General features: G+C 38.4%; 1 protein-coding gene across 2 annotated transcripts in view; it reads right to left on the bottom strand.

Annotated features, from left to right (window-relative positions):
• Positions 1–21,877, bottom strand: part of STYK1 (serine/threonine/tyrosine kinase 1) — a 75,357-nt gene that overhangs the window by 44,959 nt on the left and 8,521 nt on the right. Inside the window, exon 2 of one of the 2 annotated variants that reach the window (XM_063074817.1) lies at positions 14,825–15,065. The gene's annotated coding sequence lies outside the window, so the exon portion shown is untranslated. Of the gene's footprint in view, positions 1–14,545; positions 14,589–14,824; positions 15,066–21,877 lie in introns of those variants that run through there. The other variant, XM_063074818.1, reaches the window with a different exon arrangement.

Genomic DNA, 21,877 nt, shown 5'->3' with positions numbered 1-21,877 from the left:
AAGACGTATTAAGTGCTGTTCACCATACCTTGCTTCTCTTCCTTATGACTCCCCTAACATATTTTGAACCTTTTTTACAGAATCAGGTAAGAAGTCTAAATTTAGGTGTTGTATCCTTGATCTATATCATCTCTCCTTCCTTGTCCACTAAACCCAGATTCTTCATCTTCAGCAAGGAGCAGAGTTCAGGCAATAAATCAAGTGAAGCAATATGCTTTGGACTTCACCCTGCTCAGCTCCTCCTTAACCGATGTTTGTGTTCAGCATAAGCTTTCTTAATACTACTACTGATTTTGTTTCCAACTATTGCCTAGTAAACTTGATTGCTTATGTTATAATGGCAAACATTTATATAGTGGTCACCATGTTAGATACTGCTGCAAACACTTTAGTTATTTTATTCTCACAGATGAAGCAACTGGGGCACAGAGACGTTAAGTAACTTACTTCACATCTCACAGCTAATAAGCAGGGGGGATGGGATTCCAACCAAAGTCATTTGGCTTTAAAGTCCATGTTCTTAAAATTTGTACTATACTGCCTCTCTAGTAGATTTTCGAAAACCATTTTTTTGTAAAATTAGAATTACTTTTAACATTGCTCTTTTAAAAAATTGAGATATAATTCACATACCATAAAATTCTCCCTTTTAAAATGTACAACTCAGTGGTTTTTATTATACTCACGAAGGTATGCAATCATCACCACTATCTTATTTTAGAATATTTTTTATCACCCCAAAAAGAAACTCCTTTCCCTACTGTTCCCACCCTCAGCCCTTGGCAATCACTAATCATTTCTGTCTTTATGAATTTACTTTTTATGGACATTTCATGTAAATTGAATCACACAATATATGGCCTTTCGTGTCTGGATTCTTTCATTTGGCACAATGTTTTCAAGTTTCATCCATGCTATATACCATGAATCGGTACTTTATTCCTTTCTGTAGCTGTATAGTATTGCATTGTATGGATATACCACATTTTGTTCATCCATTTATCAGTTGATGGGCATTGGGATAGTTTTCACTTTTTCACTCATATGAGTAATGCTGCTGTAAACATTCACATACAAGGTTTTTCCTGTGTAGACATATGTTTTCATTTATCCTTGGAATATATGTAGGAATGCATTGCTGGTATGGTAATTCTATGTTTAAATTTTGAGGAACCCTCAATTATTTTTTTAAATGGCTGTTTTTTAAAGTGACATTCTAACCAGCAATTTAAAGAGTCCAATTTCTCCACATCCTTGAGAATACTTGTTGTTTTCTGTCCTTTTTTATTATAGCCTCACTACCTGGTGTAAATTGGTATCTCATTGTTGTTTTGATTTGCATTTTCCTGATTATTAATAAAGCTGAGCATCTTTTCATGTGCTCATTAGCCATTTGTATATCTTCTTTGAAGAAATGTCCATTCAAATCCTTTACCCATTTTTTAATTCGTCTATTTGTCTTTTTATTATTGAGTTGTAAGTGTCCTTTTTATATGTTGTATACTAAACCCTTATTAGATATATTTTTTATTCTGTGTGTTGAAATATTTTCTTCTATTCTGTGTATTTTTTCACTTTTGATAATGTCCTTTGAAGCATAACAGTTTCTAATTTTGACAATTTTTTTTCAGTTGCTTGTGCTTTTGAGGTTATACATAAGAAATCATTGCCCAACTATTATCATGAATATTTCCACTTATGTTTGCTTCTAAGTATAGTTTTAGTTTTTACATTTAGGTCTTTGATCGATTTTGAGTTCATTTTTGCATATGGTGTGAGGTAGGGATGCAACTTCATTCTTTTGCATGTGGATATCCAGTTTTCCTGGAACAGTTTGTTTAAAAGCATCTTCTTCCTGTAATAAACTGTTTTGGCACCTTTGTCAGAAATCAATTAGCCATAAATGTAAGGGTTTATTTCAGGTCTCTCAAATATATTCTGTTGTCCTATATGTCTATCCTTATTCCAGTACCACACAGTTTTGATTACTATAGCCTTACACTAAGTTTCAAAATGATTAAGTGTGAATCCTCCAACTTTGTTTTCTTTTTTTTCAAAAGATTTTTTGGACTATCCTGAGTTCCTTGTGTTCCCATATGAATTTTAGAATCAGTTTGACCATTTCTGAGGGAAAAAAATACTGTGCTGGAATTTTGATAGAGATACATTGAATATGTATATCAACTTGGGAAGTGCTGCCATCTTAACAATATTAAGTCTTCAGTCTTCCTACCTAACAATATAGGATGTCTTTCTATTTATTTAGGTCTTTCTTAGTTTCTCTCAAGGATATGTTATAGTTTTCAGTGTACAAGTCTCATTTGTTGTTGATGATTTATATTCTCATAGTCTCTAAAGTTAAAACAGAATTTGTGTTTGATTTGCTGAGACCACAGAATGTTCTGTCTCTGAAAGAATCAGCCCTAGAACAGGTTGGGTGACAAATGCCTCCTAGAGATTGACCAGAAATATATTCTATGTCAAATACCATGGTGTAATATAAGGCCATGACTGAGATTTCTCCTACCTGGAAACATAGACAGAATATAGTGGACCACATTCTGTAGCTATTTTGGTGTCAGGCCCAGCCCATTTTCTCTGACATCCCAGAAGCAATCGAAATTTTTCAGGTTGTCATGAGTTGGCAGGATTAGAGAGAGTGTACAAATAATCCAAACCCTTAACTTCTTGTGCAGATATCACTGCTCCCTAGGCACCCAAAATATGTTTGATTGAGGTTTAAATAAAATCCCACAAGAATGCAACCCCCAGTATCGCTGCTAAACCCATAACTCAGGCATGAAGACAGGAACACATGTAGCACAGAGAGTTCCATCTCAGGGTTCAATGAACTTCTTTTTGTGAGCAACTTATCTCACATACTATCTGAACATCTATAAACCCACAACCTGTCACCAGTTATGACCCGGTTGATACTACCAAATCTTTATTGCCCATCTGTTTGTAGATAACCTAAGGTCATACTTTTATTTTCAAGTTAGCCTGCCTCTATTTTCTGCTAAATGTTAACTCAGTGAATTAAAAATAATCCATTTTTATATTAGTCCCACAAAAGCTGACTTAGAAAGATAAATGTGGGGGGGGGCAGTGAATAGATAATTATAAATCACATTTGGTTTATCTACATTTTTCCCAATCCTACAAAATGGAATATTATTCAAAATTATCTCCATTTTTTAAAATAGAAATCCATTTAAGAATTTTCAATAGTTATTTTACCAACATTATATTGCATGCACATACTAAAATTTAAGTGAAAACATAGCATGCCTAAAGTCAGAAAATAAATCAGATGCAAGACCTCCTGATAATGGATCCATTATTAGACCATCTGTAAGTATGGCACATGGCTGAAGAAAAGAAAAACAAGTTAATGCTTTATATATCTGGATGCTCCTATGTTGGTTGCACATATATTTATGATTATTGTTGGGTGTGTATATATTTACGACTATTATGTCCTCTTGCTACATAGACCCTTTATCATAACAATAATAGTTGGGGACCTCAACACCCCTCTCTCAAAATTGAACAAATGATCGAGGCAACAAATCAACAGAGAAACACAGGATTCAAACTACAATTTAGACCAATTGGATTTGGCAGACATATATAGACATATAGCATTTAATCAAACAATCACAGAATACACGTTCCCATCAGCACATGGAGCATTCTCCAGGATAGCCCACATGTTAGGTCACAAATCAAGTCTCAACAGACTTTTTTTTTTAATTGAAATAATTTCAAGTATCTTTTCAGACCATAATGGATTAAAACTAGAAATCAATAACACGCACAACACTGGAAATTATATAAATGCATGGAAATTAAACAACATGCTCCTGAATGACTCATGGGTCAAAGAAGGAGTTAAACAGGAAATCAAAAAATTTCTTGAAACTAATGAAAATAGAGACAATCATACCAAAACCTATTGGATATTACCAAAGCAGTAATCAGAGGGAAGTTTATTGCAATAAATGCTTACATCAAAAGAATAGAAAGACATCAAATAAACAACCTAATGTTATACATCAAAGAATTAGAAAAACAAGAACAAACCAATCCCCAAATTAGTAGATGGAAATAAATAATTAAGATCAGAGCAAAACTACATGAAACAGAGACCAAAATGAATGATACAAAGATCAAAAAAACAAAAAGTTGGCTCTTTGAGAAGATAACAAAATAGACAAACCATCAGATAGACTAGCTAAAAGAAGAAAGAAGACCCAAATTTAAAAAAACAGAAATGAAGAGACATTACAACCAATAGTACAGAAATACAAAGAATCATTAGAGACTATTATGAACAACTATAGTCAAACAAATTTGAAAATCTAGAGGAAATGAACAGATTTCTGTACACATACAAACTACCAAGACTGAACCGAGAAGAAATAGGAAACCTGAACAGGTCCATACAAGCAATGAGATTGAAGCAGTAATTAGGAGTCTTCCAACAAAGAAAATCCCAGGACCAGGTGGCTTACTGCTGAACTCTACCAAACCTGTAAAGAGGAAGTAATACCAATCCTTTTCAGACTATTTCAAAAACAATGAAACAGAGGACATTCACCCAAACTCATTTTACGAGGCCAGCATCACCCTGATACCAAAATCAGGCAAAGATACAACAAAAAAAGAAAATTACATGCCAATAGCCTTGATGAAGATAGATGCAAAAATTCTCAACAAAATATTACCAATCAGAATACAGTAGCATATCAAAAAGATTATACATCATGATCAAGTGAGATTCATCCCAGGGATGCAAGGATGGTTCAACATATGCAAATCAATAAATGTTACAAACCACATCAACAAAATCAAGGATAAAAACCATGTGATCATCTCAATAGATACACAAAAAGCATTTGACAAAATTCAACATTCCTCTTGACAGACTCTCAACAAATTAGGCATAGAAGGAAAGTATCTCAACACAATAAAAGCTGTATATGACAAACCCACTACCAATATCATCCCGAATGAGGAAAAGCTGAAAACTTTTCCTTTAAGAACAGGAACAAGACAAGGATGCCCACTCTCACCACTCCTATTTAATATAGTATTGGAAATACTAGCCACAGCAATCAGGCAAGAGAAAGAAATAAAAAGCATCCAAATTGGAAAAGATGAAGTCAGATTATCCCTGTTTGCAGATGACATGATCCTATAAGCAGAAAAACCTAAAAACACCACACACATCAAAGAAACTCTTAGAGCTGATAAATGATATCAGTAAAATTTCCAGATACAATAATCAATATACAAACATCAGTAGCATTTTTATACTTCAATAACAAACTAGCAGATAAGGAAATAAAGAAAGCAAGGCCACTTACAATAGCTACCAAAAACATAAAATACCTAGGAATCAATTTAAACAAGGAGGTAAAAATCTCTACAACAAGAACTACAAATCACTGCTGAAAGAAATTAAAGAGGACACAAAAAGATGGAAAGACATTCAATGCTCATGGATTAGAAGAATTAATGTTGTGAAATGTCCATGCTGCCAAAGCAACCTACAGATTTAACGTAAACCCCATCAAAATAGTAATGACATTCTTCACAGAAACAGAAAAAGCAATACTTATATTCAAATGGAACAACCAAAGACCCTGAATACCCAAAGCAATCCTGAGCAAAGAAAAATAAAGTGGGAGGCATTACACTATCTCACTTCAAATTATACTACAAAAGTATAGTAACCAAAACAGCATGGTTACTGGGATAAAAACAGACACACAGACAAACGGAAGAGAATAGATAACCCAGAATTCAAACATACTTATAGCCAGCTCATCTTCAACAAAGGCACCAAGAACATACACTGGGGAAAGGACAACGTCTTCAATAAATGATGCTGGGAAAACTGGACATCCCTGTGGAGAAGAATGAAACTTGACCTGCATCCCTCAGTGTATACCAAAATCAACTCAAAATGGATTAAAGACTTAAATAGGAGACCAAAAACTATAAAATTCCTAGAAGAAAACATAGGGAAAACACATCAGGATGTAGGGCTAGGCAAAACTTTATGAATAGACCTCAAAAGCACAGACAACAAAAGAAAAAAATAAACCAATGGAATTATATCAAACTAAAAAACTTCTCCACAGCAAAGGAATCAACAGATTGAAAAGACAACCTACCAAATGGGAGAAAATATTTGCAAACTACACTTCTGACAAGGGATTAATATCCAGACTACACAAGGAACTCAAACAATTTAACAGGAAAAAAACAAATGATTTGATTTTAAAATGGGCAAAGGAACTGAATAGACATTTCTCATAGGAAGATATATAAATGGCTAACAGGTACATGAAAAAATCCTCAATATCACTAAGCATCAGGGAAATGCAAATCAAAACCACACTAAGATATCATCTCACCCCAGTTAGACTGGCTATTATCAAAAAAAAAAAAAAGAGAGAGAGAGAATAATAAATGCTGACAAGGAATGCAGAGAAATGGGAACCCTCCTGCACTGTTAGTAGTACTGTAAATTAGTGCCAGTATGGAAAACAGTATGGAGGTTTCTCAAACAACCATAGATAGAACTGCCATACAATCTAGCAATCTCATTGCTGGATTTATACCCAAAGGAATGGAAATCATCATGTCAAAGGGACATCTGCACTTCCATGTTTATCACATCTCTATAATAGCCAAGTTATGGAACTAACCTAAATGTCTATTGACAGACGACTGGATAAGGAATTGTGGTATACACAATGGAACACTACTCAACCACAAAAAAAGAATGAAATTCTGCCATTCACAGCAACATGGATGAGCTCAGAGAAAATTATAAGTGAAATAAGACAGGCACAGAAAAATACTGCATGTCCTCACTCATAAGTGAGAGAGAAAGAAAGAAGAGAGAGAGAGAGAGGGAGGGAGGAAGGATCACAACAGTACTCTGAAGTTTCAAAAGGAGAGAACAGAATAGAACTGTGGTTACTAGAGGTGTGAAAGGGAGGGGGAGGGGGGTTAGCAATAAATTGGTTAAGGGTCACAGAATGTATGTTTTGTAATAATTAATATAGGAATTATCCTGTTTTGATCATCATGTGTTGTACACAGGTACTGATATTCAACTCTGTACCCCAGAAATATGTATAATCAATTATGTTTCAATTTTTTTTTTTTTTAAAAGAAAATATACAATAAACGAAAGGTGAAAAAAAAAGGAGTGAAATTGAGCTCACTTGGGGTTATGGGAGGTGTTTGGGCTTCAAGAAGCAATGCAAACACAGAAGGCTCAAATTTCAGTGTCAAAAAGCCATTCTATTCATACACTTAGTGTAATAACCAGCCCCAGAGGACCTTCTGTGGCACTATAGTCACATCTCCCTGCTAAGGAAACAAAAATAATAATTTCTAATCTCCCTGACAAACAAACTATGAAATGTAGCACATGCTCCACAATCGCCATAGAATTCCAAATGTATACAATAAGAACAGCCCCTTTGAAAGCAACAACAACAAAAAAAACCCCTAACCTCCATAATTTTCTGATGGGGAAACTAAGGCACAGAGTTTCGATACCTTCCAATAGTTAATTAGCACTTAGCTAAGACAATCCCTATATGTCTTGAATTTCCATCTGGTGCTCTTTCCACTACAGTTTTCCACAATTCACAAGGCTGCCTGGATATTTTTTATCTTTTTATTCAGTTAAGTTTTATAGGGATGAGAATGAGGAGGAAGATCCTGGTTCTTGGAATTCAAAATGTGCATACACTTTCATAGTTTCTCCTGCCTGCCAGGACTTTGGGATGTACATGTGTCTGGACTAGCCTCTGTAAATCTGTAACCCATACATTCCCAAGGTCAAAGCCTGGAGAATTTACATCCCAGTTGTGTTTCATTGCTGGGGCTTTAATAATATTCTAATGAATACTCTGCTCCTTTCTTCTTCCTCTACCAGAGCTCATTCTGACTCATACCACGATATCAGCCCCAAGGAACCGTAAAGGGGTCAGGTGTTGAGAATGACAGGGAAAGACCATTGAGGTAGGAGGCAGGGCAGACATGTGGTTTCAGACCAGCCTGGCTGGACTTGTGGAATCCAATTATAAATCTGATGGAAAACAGGGTGGTCAAGATAGATTTTCAGCACTCCCTAAGCCTCTCTCCTTCCTTAAACCACAAGCCAAGCCGGCCCAGGCTGAAGAGGCATCACGGAACATTTAGGTAAGATTCAACCAGCTCTCCCTGTCTAGGCCAAGTCAACCCAATCTGACTTGGGAGGCACTTTGGAGACATTGATTCTAAGCCCTTTTTTTCTGACACAAACAGGGGCTGGTGGCTTGACATACAAGTGGTCCTGATGGCTGATTATTGTCAGGAAAAAAATTTTAAAAAGTGCTTCAGATCAACTTCTCTAAACCCCAAATTATCATCTTTGGTAAATAGTTTTCACCATTTAGTTAGTAACATAGTATGAGCATAATATAATGCTGTCTCCTGAAGTTGTCCAACACAACTTCCCACATTTAGTCAACAACACTGTACTTCTGGTTAAAACATCTGAGTGTATTACTAAAGATAATTATTTCAAAGTTTTTTTTCCAGAAAGGCATCTGACTTCAAATGTGAACACATGAGTATATTAGTGAAATTTTCCTGTAGCCACGTTGCACATTTTAAAGTACGGGGTTTTTTTCTTAAAACATTAGTATCTAAAGAATATCTTTAGTATCTTTAGTACAACTTTAGTATCTGTAAAATTCTAACTTAGCCTAGAATTATATACATATAATAATTTTAATTTAGATCAATGTTCTAAAAATAACACCAGATTTCTATGTATTCTGTTACCTGACAATTTTAAGAACGACCTTAAATATATAAAGATGGGGCCATTTACCATGGCTATAAGATGTTAACAGATGTAGAAGGAAAAATTAAAACAGGCTTCCTTTTCATTCGTGATTTTGGCAAGTAATTTAAAGCACAAAAGTATGAAATTGTAGGTCTAAAAATGCAATCGCTATTTTCAATTTGCTTTTACCATGACAATTGTTAAGAATTAGCTGTCGATATGCCTTGCTATCACTATGCCAAGAAGCCTTATTATGAATGAGAAAACAGATTGAGTTCTGGGGCAGCCAACGCTTAAAAGCTGAGATACAACTTGGACTGATGGGGGCTAAAGAAAGGGTGAGCATCAGGAGCTTTTATTCTGCTCCCTGGAGACTCCCCTTTAGGAAGTGTTGCTCACAACATGATACAGCTGGGCGCTCCGCTGCCCAGTCCAGCAGCAGTGGGAGGGAAGGAGAACCGCAGGAGAGGGCCGCCCGAGCTGAGAAGGTAAGGGCAGCTCCAGGAAACGAGTCTACAAGTCAAGGGGTGGATGGGAACCTCTTTCCCCATGTTTCTTTCCTTATCCAGAGATGACTGTCTCCCCAAGTAAACTCTCACTTACCTTCTCATTACTATTCTGGCTAGAAATCTCAGAAAAATGCTGAGAAGTTCAAAAATAAAGACTTTTTTTTTTAACCTGGAAAAATCCAGAGAGATTTCCCAGTCTACCTCTACCTTTCATTTTCTAAAGGGAAAATAATAATAATAATAATAATAACAACAATGATGATGATAATAATAATAATAATTAATAATAATAATAATAAAATAAGTACTGCTGAGGTAAGTGTTCTTTGCTTGTTCTTTGCTCACAAAGAGAGTGCCAGAAGGTAAAAGAGATTTCAGGTTCCTGGACGCAGGACAGGACTCTATCCACTCTACACTGATGTCTTTGTAATTAGCTGCTTTTACCGTTGTGCGAATTAATTCCCTTCTTCTTTCACTTTTCCCAATTAGAAACTGTGCCCAAGCCATGAGATACTGATATTTAATACCCAGCCTACTTATTCAGTATTTAACCAGTTCGATGGTTATTATGTTTCTTCCCAAACAGGTAGTAATTTCTTTGAGGGCACAGTCAGCTTCTTTAGGCCTCTCATTAGCACAGCCCAGAAGCAGGCAGAGAGCAGTAGCCACATCTAAATTCAGAAAGCATGTTGGGGAACGGGAGATCACCTAAACCTAGGCTGTTGGGGAGGACAAAAATGAAGTGACTAACTTAGAAGGAAAAGCATGAAACCTTCACGAGAACAAGAATTTAGGGACTTTGGCTATTTCCTTCACTGCTGTATCCTTAGCACACGGAACAGTGTCTGGCACATATCAGGTTCATATGCCTGTTGAATAAATAGCTAAATCCACCTATGAAAATAGCATTGGATCTGCAAGAAGTTTTTATAGAAAAACAACCTATAGAAACTAATTGGGCATAAACAATTAAACTGTAATCCTAAAAGGACAAGAGAGGATGGAAGTAGTTTTTAATAGTTATACAGGAAATACCATGGTACCCAGGTTTCTGCTGAAACAGATTTTTAGTTCTATCTCTAAGCTTGATGCTGATTTTCTCCATAAAAAGGATTTACAGTTCTTTGTTGTACATAGCAGGCAAAACACTGAACCCTGAAAGTAAAAATAGGATAACAAATCCAATAAAGAAAACCATGCACAAAAATCAACTCAAAACAGATTAGAGGCTTAAATTAAAGACTCGAAACTGTAAAAGTACTAGGAAAAAAACAGGGGAAAATCTCCATGACATTGGTCTGCGTAACGATATTTTTGTATGTAAACCCCAAAGCACGGGCAGCCAAAGCAAAAATAGGCAAATGGTATTCTATCAAATTTAAAAGTTTCTGCACAACCAAGGAAACAATCAACAGAAGGAAGAGACAACCTATGAAACAGGAAAAATATTTGCAAACCATACATCTGATGGACATTAATATCCAAAATACATAAGGAACTCAAACAACTCAACAGCAAGAAAAGAAATACCCTGATAAGAAATGGACAAAGGACCTAAATAGACGTTTCTCAGAAGATGCCATACAAATAGTCAACAGGTATGTGAAGAAATGTTCAACATCTCTACTCTTTAAAGATGAAAGATAACAAGTGTTGGTGAGGATGTGGAGAGAAGGGACAATTCCAGAAATAAATGATTCCTAAGTGTTAAATGGTGCGCCATTCTGAATAGTGTGATGAAATCTTGTGCCATCCAGCTCCACCTGCCTAGGATTTGAATCCTCCCTTTGTCCAGGTATCCACTTTACAGACGCTCCCCGCCTGTTAGTCACTTGGTAGCTGTCTCAGTTATGAGATCAACTGTCCCAGTCTCACAGAGCTTGTGTTCAAGGAACCCTTATTTTACTTAACAATAGCCTCAAAGTGCAAGAGTAGTGATGCTGGCAATTTGGATATGCCAAAGAGAAGTCATAAAGTGTTTCCTTCAAGTGAAAAGGTGAAAGTTCTCAACCTAATAAGGGAAGAGAAAATATTGTATTCTGAGGTTGCTAAAATCTACAGTAAGAAAAAATCTTCTATCTGTGGAATTATGAAGAAAAAAGGAATGTGTGCTACTTTTGCTGCCATACCTAAAACTGCAAAAGATACAGACACAGTGCATAACTTTTATTACAGTTCTTCCATTTGATTATTACCTATTGTTGTTAAGCTCTTGTTTTGCCCACTTTATAAATTAAACTTTATCACTGACATGTGTATATAGAAAAAAACATAGTGTGTGTATATACATATATAGTTTGGTACTATCCACAGTTTTGGGTATCTCTTGAAACATATTCCCCACAGATAAGGGGGCCCTACTGTATTGAGTATATATCCAAAGGAAATGAAATCACTATGTTGAAGAGATACCTGCATTCCCATATTTATTTCAACATTATTCACAACTGCCAAGATATAGAATCAACCTAAGTGTTTATCAGTGGATGAATGGACAAAGAAAATGTCATATATGTACACAATGGCATACCATCTAGCCTTTAAAAAAGAAGGAAATCCTATCATTTGTGACAATATGGATGAACCTAGAGGATATTATATTAAGTGAAATAAGCCAAACACACAAAGACATATACCACATGATCTCACTTAAACAAAGGAGCTTTGAAAAGTTCATGGAAAAATAGAATTAAAAAATATGTACTTTCCATGAACTTTTGAAGAACTCTCATATGTGGAATCTAAAATCATTGATCTCATAGAAGCAGAGAGTAGAATGATGGTTGGCAGGGGCTGGGGAGAAGGGTGGGGGGTTGGGGAGACGTTGGTGAAAGTTTCGGTTATATAGGAAGAATAAGTTCAAGAGACTTATTGTACCACATGGTTACTATAGTTAATAACCATGTATTGTATTCTTGAAAACTGCTGAGTAGATGCTGTGTTCTCACCACAAAACCATGATAAGTATGTGAGGTGATGCATATGTTAATCAGCTCAATTTAGTCATTTCACAGTGTACACATTTCACCATCACATGTTGTGTGTGATAAAGATATACAACTTTTATTTGCCAATTAAATTTTTTAAAAAAGAAAGAAAGAACACTCAGTCAGAGAAAGCTGAGATGTGGCAGGCAGAATAATGGTCCCCTAAAGATGTCTATGTCCTCACCTCTGGAACCTGTGAATACATTAGTTGTTACGAGTGTTAAAATAGCAAAGGGGAATAGCAACGTTAATGTTGAAGATAGAATTGATAACTGACCCTAAGATAAGGAGATTATCCTGGATTACCCAGTGAGTCCAATGTAATCACGAAGATCTTTAAATGTGGAAGAGGAAGACAAAAGTGTCAGTGTCAGCATGACAGGATGTGAGAAACACTGGACCAGCCATTCCTGGCTTTGGAGATAGAGCAAGGGGCCATGAGCCCAGGAATGTGGCAGCCTCTAGAAACTGGACAAGGCAAGGAAACGGATTCTTTCTCAGAGCCTCTAGAAGGAATGCAGACCAGCCTACCCCTTTTAGACTTCTGACCTCCAGAACTGGATGATTAAACATTTTCGTGTTTTTTTAAGGCATCAAGTTTGCAGTAAATTGTTACAATGGTAACAAGAAACTTACACACGGGTTAAAACAAACAGAGCCGCAGAATCACATAACTCCCAGTAAAAGTTTGGAGCACGTGATTGTGGGACTGATTGGGAGAGGTTCAAAAAGGTGGAAAATAAAATTCCTGCAGAACATAACTGAAAAAGATGTGACGCTCAACTAACTTGGAGCATGTGCATAATTAAAGACCCAGTCATTGTTCTGTGTTGACTTGTGCCTCCCCCGCTTTTGTAGGTTGAAGTCCTAACCCCCAGAACCTCACAATATGACCTTATTTATAGAGATAATTAAGATAAAATGAGGTAATTAGGGTGGACCCTAATCTAATCTAATCTAATCTAATCTGTCCTTATCATAAGGGGAAATTCCGAGGCAGACACATGCACAGGGAGAACACCACATGAGCATGAAGACAGCCATCTGCAAGCCAAAGAAAAAGGCCTGGAATAATCCTTCCCTCATAGCCCTGGAAAGAACCAATTCTACTCATACCTTAATTTTGGACTTCTAGCCTCCTGAACTGTGAGACAATAATTTTGGTTATTTAAACCACCCAATTTGAAGTATTGTGTTACAGCAGTGCTGGAAAACTCCAACAGTAATGGAGGCACTGAAGAAAAAGTATATGATTTTCATTAAAACAAACACTTCATGATGTTTCGTTAAAAGACGCAGATAATCTCTAGATAGCTATGGCTGCAGATTCCAGTGTGCTAAAGAGGGTCAGCCAGGGGGACAGCACACAGTTCTGTTAGCAGGTGCATTTCCGCTTAGGGGTGCTGCGCATTACACATCACACTCCTTTATTTCCATGCCTACTGGTGGCTCTCACGAAGTAGTGGCAAGAAATCTTGGTCTCATACGTGTGAGAAACTCAGATGAGGAGAGAATTAATTACAGAAGGAAGTAACAATCACAGAAGTGAAAGAAAAAGAGCAGAGGAAAAATGGGGATGAGGTTCAGGGATTGATAATGAAAAAGGAAAGAGAGAAAAAGAAGACAGATTAAGAAAAAAAAAAGACAGAGATTCGGTCAACAAGGGAGATCATATCAATCACACTGCACAGCTTTTAAGCACGGTGACAGATATTTTCTCGCTTAAATTGACACATACCGTGCAAGGTAATGACGGTAAGGTTTATGCTTTACAGATGACGATGCTGCCGCTGAGCGCACTGAGCCCAAGGCACCCATCTGAGTGACGGTGCCCTGCGCTGACAAGTAACCCCCTACCCTCTTCCTGTCTCCCCTTTCCCAGTTGCTCCCCCCCAGGAATAAACAGAGGCCCCTCTCCATCGGGTTCTCTTCCTGCTGCTCTTTGCCAAAACTGCTGGGGCAGGGGCAGTCTTTTATCATAAAAACACAGAAGCTGAAACCTACAGGATGCTCGTTCCAAAGAAGTACAGGTTAACTCACCGCGTGAGAACTGTGGGTTCACAGAAATAACCAGCCTCCCGCCTTTTTTCTTCCCCAACTTCCAAGTCCCCCCACCCCCCACCCCCAGCTGCATCGCTGCTGTCCCCTCCCACCCTTCGTGCCCCCCAACTCCCGTCCGCTACCTCGTCCCTGCTCCGGCCACTCCGGTTTCGGATGGAACTGGCCCGGTCTGGGGTGAAAACGAGCGGCCAGGGCCGGGCGAGGTGTGCCAGCCTCAGGGAAACGCTCTGCAGTTCCTCCTTGCACGGCGGGGCGTGGCTGCAGCAAAGATGCCGTCTGGGCGGGCTCCCCACAGGGGACGGCTGAGGGCACTGAGGTTTCCGGGACCCGCCACACTCCGGCCAGCAGGAAAGCTCTGCTGGAACTGTGAAGGCTGACTTGGTGCCGCCCTGCATACTCACTGCCAGCTCTGGTGATGGCCAAGTGGTCACGGATCGTGGAGACTCCAGTCCTGGTGAAAACGGCGTGGTGGTCAAGGGCAGCAGCGCCCCCTCACGTCCGATCCCGTAGCAGCTGCCTTCACAGGTGCTCAACATGGGCAGCGCTAGACAGCTCGCTGCATCAGTCCACTGCGGGGACTTCCTCCACCCCTTTGCTGGGTGTTGCGAGATAGTGTTGACCACTGCTGTGACGTGGGGGAACCTGTAGGGAATAAATGGAAGTACAAATCTCCGGAGGAAGGGGCTCGCCGGTTGGGTCAGTTGGCTAGAGCTCAGTCCCCTAACACCAAGGTCAAGGGTTTGGATCCCTCTACCAACAAGCTGTTAAAAAAAAAGAAAAGAAAAAAAAATCTGAAGAGTAGGTAATCAGTCCCTCACAGGAGTAGGTAATCAGTCAGTTACTTTGCATATGTGTATATTTATTTAATCCATTACATTCTGAGTCCCCCTCTGGGAAAATAGTAAAGAACAAGGCAGTTATGTTACCTGCCCACACGGAATTTACAATCATAGGAAACACCGGAGAAAATTCATAGCTGAAATACTTCCAAATCAGATATTAACACCTAATGCAAGTTCTACAAAAGAAATGTCATAGATCACGTGAATAGGTGACCTCTTTGTTCAGCAATGATAGCACACCAAACAGAAACTGGCATCCATTGGAGCTTGGGTACAATGTGAGGTGGGGTGTTTAGAGATCGAGGCACTTTCAGCTCTCTAAAGTTTTCTCTATTTAAATTTTTATTTCCTTCAGAGTACTTTTAAAACAGGATGAATTGTTCTGAATGCCACTGAACTGTACATTTTTAAATTGTTGCCAGTTAATTTTATGTTCTGAAAATTTTACCTCAATTTAAAAAAAAAAGAAGTCTCATCAGTCAATCGTTGTTTCTATCCTTTATGTCATAACTGATCTATAAATGCCAAATTAACTGATCTGAACCTCATATCATGTAATCTCCTACTCCATCTCCCCAAGCGCTCTAATCTCCTTGAGGGTAGAGACTGGTTGATTCCTTTTTTTAATTCCTGCTGTGTATTGCTAGATACCCATTCTGATGCACAGAATTTTGTTTAGAAATCCAGTTATCATGAAGGAACCATTACAGTGATAGAAGTTATAACCTCTGGGATTTTATATACATACATATATTATATATATATGTGAATATATGTAACAAAGAGAGGGAACCAAATATTTACCCTCCAATTTTATTGAGCAATTCAAATGTTATAAGTTTTTAAAATTTTTTGAGATAGAGAAAATACTGGAATAGTAATGCTCAGATACAGAAACACCTAAGTACATCCTAGATAAAGAGTCTTTGTTAAACAGCAGATATAAACAGGAAATATATATATGTGGTATAATATCCCACACATTATACTTATAAGATGGTTAGAATATTCATTATTTCTATTTTATCTCTATCTCCTTACAATTTCAATTATTACCTCCATCTCAAATATATGGACCTCTGGCTCATTTTCAGCAAAGCTTCAGTCCCAGCATTCCTGCCAAATGGTTATTTCTGCCTCACTATTAATGCAATAAGCATTTGAGTGTCCATTATCTACTCTGTCCATGGTGAGTACTGAACAGCAGGAAGTCACACTGAAATATGCATTGGACATCTCCTCATTCTGCAGTTTACATGAATCTTTACTAGATCCTGCTCTCCTCTAAACTCCTATTGCAGCCATCCATTCACGTGTTATTTAGTGTATTCTCTCTTGTATGATCCTGCAGTCATAATCAGGGAATTCCACTTGAAGTAAGATGGAATGGTCTCTCCTGGAATCTGTTTACATGAGGCATGAGAGAATCCCTGGGAAATCATTCATTATAAGGGAAAAGAAAGTCCAAGCATGAAAGCATTGTCCATTAACAAGAACAGCTTGGGGTTCAGCAGTATATCTGCCTCTCAGCGTCCTCTGCCCAAGCTCTCATGACTTATAACTGAGTCCTAGGGAGAGGGAACTGTAAAGACAACTGGTAGAGCATTTCATATATACACACACACACAAAAACCCAACAAAAAACAACAACAAAAACTGTATTAAGCTTCGGGTACACGAGGTAGCATTGCTCTGGAACTGTTTCAAAGGAATTTAAAACAAAAGCAAAGCAGAAGGATTCTTCCAATTTTATCTGAAAACACAGCCCAACTTCACCACAAGAGGGCAAGCAGTGGCTATCAGTGGAAGGCAGCTCCACAGGATCCTGCGGCTTACCTGAAAGGCTTGCATTGGCACAGAGGATCAGGGCAACTTTGATGCAAGCTTTAAATACAATCAGCAGCAGAGTCACTGCAACAATGCCTGGCACTTAAACTGGGTTTCCCGGACACTGAGAGAACAGTAGACATCACCAGAGGGAATTTAAGCCAGGGAAGGAAAACGGTGGCTTCTATGTGGTAGCCAGGGTTTAGGTTGGTGACAATTTATGAGGTCCCCTACTACCTTAGAACTACCAGGGACAGGTGGGAAAAGGGTCTTTTAAGGAAAACCAGAGACGACTATCCAGTTAGCTCAGTTGGATAGAACGCAGTGTCATAACACCAAGAACAAGTGTTAAGATATCCATACCAGCCAGCCACCAAAATTAAATAGATAAAATATTAATGTTAATGAATTAAAATGTTAAATAGCCACATGTGGTTAGTGGCTACTGTACTAGAAGCAAAACCAGAGATTCTACAACCAACTAAAGACAGAGACATGGGAATTTGGAATATTACTCTTAGTAGAACCTCACATTTACTCCAGGTTCATGTGTCCTACAGAAGGTTGATCATAAACTTCCATGTATATGCTGTTTCTTTTTACACTGTGTATTATTTTTCTATTGCTGATGTAACAAATTACCACAAACTTGGTGATTTAAACAATACAAATTTATTATTTTACAGTTCTATGAGCCAGAAGTCCAACAAAGGTCTCCCTGGGCTAAAATTGAGGTATTGGTTGGGCTATATTCCTAATCAGCCATCAAAAGTAACTTTTATAAATATTTCATTTAGCTTTCTTTTTGCCTTTGGAGTAGAATCTCATCAATTAGTAGGTTAAGCTTTTTGTTTGATTTTCTGTGAACAGCCTTTGGGAGTCAATAAAAAAATTTGAAATCTTTTTAGAAGCTTCTGGGCCTAATTCAGTTGTCCTTATTTTTAAAGGCCTTTAATCTTTCAAGACACTCTCAACAATAGCCAAAAGAAACTTGGGTAATACCTTGAGAGCTGCCAACAATCTGTCTAGCCAAAAACATACAATCCATGATTTTGATCGGCCATATTCTTGGGGCTCTGAACCTTTTGGTTGGCTGCCGGCACACATGGGCCCTCTACATTGCATGCCCCCACCAGATAGAAAGTTGAGGCAAGCTCTCAGGACAAAGAACAAAACAAACAGGAAAGCAGCAGCTGTTCATGGGAAGGAAAGGATCAACCTTAAAAAGCAGTGTTGTTCACCTGGAATGTTCTGCATAATGGCCATCATAATTCTTATACATAAAAAGAGATTTTCTCTGATAATTAGCTGCCTAGTGGCAGGTCCTCAGCACTGAGAAACATTTAGACAGAACCAGATGTCTGTCCACCAGAGTCCCACTGTGGGCAACTGCTGAAGGAGGCAGGAGTTTGGATGCGTTGAGGGTTTGCGTGCAAGGGCTAGAGAATCATAAAATATGAAGCTCAACAAGGACCTGGGGCTAAGCTTGTCTAACCTTTTCATTTTACAAGAGAGAAAACTGAGGCCCAGAAAGGCCAACCTGCCCAAGTTGACATAAGCTATAAAATCTAGCTGTAGGTCAGTGATCTCTAAACTACACTGAATGATGCTATGAGAATCCCAGGGAAAAAAAGAAAAATAGAAGAAAAAAAATATGAATGGAGCCAAGTGGTTGACATAACATCCCAAATCATTATATTTTTCTCTATGGAGAGTATGAATGTTCTTGTCCAGAGTTAAAGTAGTTGGCAAGTGGGATACTTCTTTTATGGTCAACAATGTTTGTTGATCTCTTACTATTTGGTAAAGCATACTTTTGTAAAAAGAAATTGAAACACTGCTTTTTCCACTACCTGATCACTCCAGAATTTGGAAACTATTCACTGGACTAGAGTCTGAATTTCTCTAGTTTTCTCTAATATCTGGCTACACCTCTCTAACAAAAACAAGAACTGTTCTCTTCCTAAAGACTTATAAACCAAAGCTGGACAACTTAATGTAGATTTCAAGGGAAAAGTTTTATGCTTGATATGTGAGCCACACAGAACTTACCAAAAATGCCTGATGCCATACCAGAAACATTCAAACTGCAATCCAGGCTGAGAAGTTGCCAACTTCATGCTGGGGACAGCTTTTCCCAAGATTGTTGGAACAAGATCTTCTAACAAAATGAGACTCTCACTCCTCTCAATTTTTCCTTACTAATGCCTTCCTCATTCACTTGGCAGGATGACACTATAGTTAAAATTTCAAAACCAGTAGCTTCTGTCGGTAACTTGCAAACTGTCACTCCTTGCTTTAACCTACCTGTGGGATGCTAGATTATCTGCTAACTGAACAGCGAGGAATCTGTGCAGATGCTAACACTTCTTGTTGCACATGGATAAATGCATCAGGTATGTAGAGACTCAGTTACAAAAATATTAATAAACAGGCTACTTGGTTAATATGAGCAGACTCCTCATCTGCCTATTAAGTTTTAATTAGTTCAGCTCATGGGAACCCTGGCTAAGGAGTATACTCCCGGTGGCCATAATACCAGCCTCCCTGGTGCTCTGTGTTCTCTCAAAAGTTTTAAATATTTGTGTGCAACCATCCATCAAACAAATGGTCTCTCGTCAAATAGTCTTAGGAGCTGAAATAACAAAACTCAAAGAAATTCATGATAATGAGGATATCTTAACCTAGGAATCGCATGCTGAGACCAGGAACTCAGAATGACGGTAACCGAGAACAGCACTCGTGTCCTTTATCTTGGTCACGCTCTCAGCCAAAAGGTGGGAATTGTTAAATAAAAGTTGTAGGAGGCCACTGTTTTGAACTAAGTTCCTGCAAAAGACCAGACTAAAAATCAAAATGAGGTCACCCCTAAGTTTCAGCTCACCAAACATAAACTAAGTTGTGGTCTAACTTCCAAGAGATCAGGAGAGAGAGAGAACAGACAATTTCCCAAACAGGCCAGTTTAAATCTTCAATACAAGTTTCCTCTGCTTTAATCCTTACGCAAAAAGGATAGCCTGAAAACCTGATGTTAAATAATCAGTTATTTTTCTGTCATTCTGTCTCCCTGTCCCTCCCTTTTAAGGAAAGGTAACTTTGAAATGACCAATCTGCTTTTCAGTTTTTGTTTCTGCTTTCTTCAGCATTTTCTGTCTATAAAACCAACTTTCTCTGCTGGGCTTATTGAGACACTTATTTATTTTATGGCATAACGTGTTGCCTGATTCTAGAACTGCAATAAAGCAAATAGAGATGTTTAACAAAAAAAAAAAAAAAAAGAAAAAGAAAGAAAAAATTTCCTCACACTAAGTAGAAAGTGTGACATCACCTCTCTAACCCCAATTTATTTACATGAAATGGAGATGAAAAAGTTCTGCCTTGCAGAGTTCTGTTCAAATAAAACAAATATACTTTAAAGTACTTAAAAATCAAAAGCACTACATAAGTGTTCATTGCCATATCATTATTATTATTATCATTTTTTGGCAGCTGGACAGTATGGGGATCTGAACCCTTGACCTTGATGTTGCAACACTGTGCTCTAACCAACGGAGCTAACTGGCCAGTCCATTATTATTATCTACTATTATTAATAATAATCTAGATTTCTATTAACCACTATTTGTGCAATCTATAGTGTTTACGTTTTAAAATTTTTATCTTATTCATTTCAGTGACCTCAGGTAAAACATTACAAACAATTCTGAATCAAAACTCTGTATTATTGAAGTATAGTCAACTACAAGTTGATTTTTAAAAAACCCTTTTTAAAATATTATTTCCATCTACCTCCTTGATAGCAGTAAAAGGAACAGAGTTTTAGACTCCCAGTCAAGATGGCGGAATAGACAGTCCCTAGCGTCACTCTCCCCCACAAATCAACCAATTTACAACTATAAAAACATAACATCAAGTGCATACGGAATGGGGAGATGTCCAGCGGGGGAGGCAGAAGCTCCGTGGAGACCACAAGCCAGGCGGGGCTGCCGCTGCAAGATCCAGCAAATAGGGCTTCACCGCGACACCCAGCTCCATTCCCAGCTGAACCCAGTGTGCACAGAGTGAGGAGACATGCGGCAGGGGAGGCAGAGACTCCGCAGAAACCACACACCCTGTGGGGCCGCTGCTGCGTGATCCAGCAGGTAGGCTTCACCACAGGCACCTGACTCCATTCCCAGCTCGGCCTAGTGCACACAGAGCAGGGTGACATCTAGCAGGGGAGGTGGGAACTCCGCGGGGACCACACGCTCTGTGGTGCCTCCGCACATCCCAGCAGCCCACCCCAGTGTGCATGTAACAGGAAGACGTCCAGCATGGGAGGGGGAAGCTCAGAAGAGACCACACACCCTGCAGTACCATGCCGTGACCCAGCAGCTCAGCCGAGTCCAAGCTGACCAGAGAGGTGGCTCCCTGCAGAGGCCCAACACCCGAGGAAACCTCACATGCAAGGCACTAGTGGCCAACTGAGCAGTCACTGAGGTAGCCATACCAAATTGGCAACCCCAGCAACATCTTAGTCAGACAATAGTGTCAAACCTGTGGACTGTGAAACCCCCTGCCACAATGAATAAACATCAAAGAAAAGATACCAGAAATATGGAAAATCAAGAAAGTACACCACCAAAAGGTAATAACCCTCAAGCTCTAGATCCTATAGAACAAGAAGCCCTTGAAATGACTGACAAAGAATTTCAAGTGATAATTCTAAGGAAACTGAATGAGATACAAGAAAACTCAGCTAGATATCATGATGAAATGAGGAAAAGTATACAGGACCTGAAAGAA

The sequence above is a fragment of the Cynocephalus volans genome, chromosome 12 (assembly GCF_027409185.1).
Source record: "Cynocephalus volans isolate mCynVol1 chromosome 12, mCynVol1.pri, whole genome shotgun sequence".
In the NCBI taxonomy this organism is placed as follows: Eukaryota; Metazoa; Chordata; class Mammalia; order Dermoptera; family Cynocephalidae; genus Cynocephalus; species Cynocephalus volans.
Note: the sequence above shows the minus strand (reverse complement) of the source record. Positions and strands in the feature narration are given on the sequence as shown.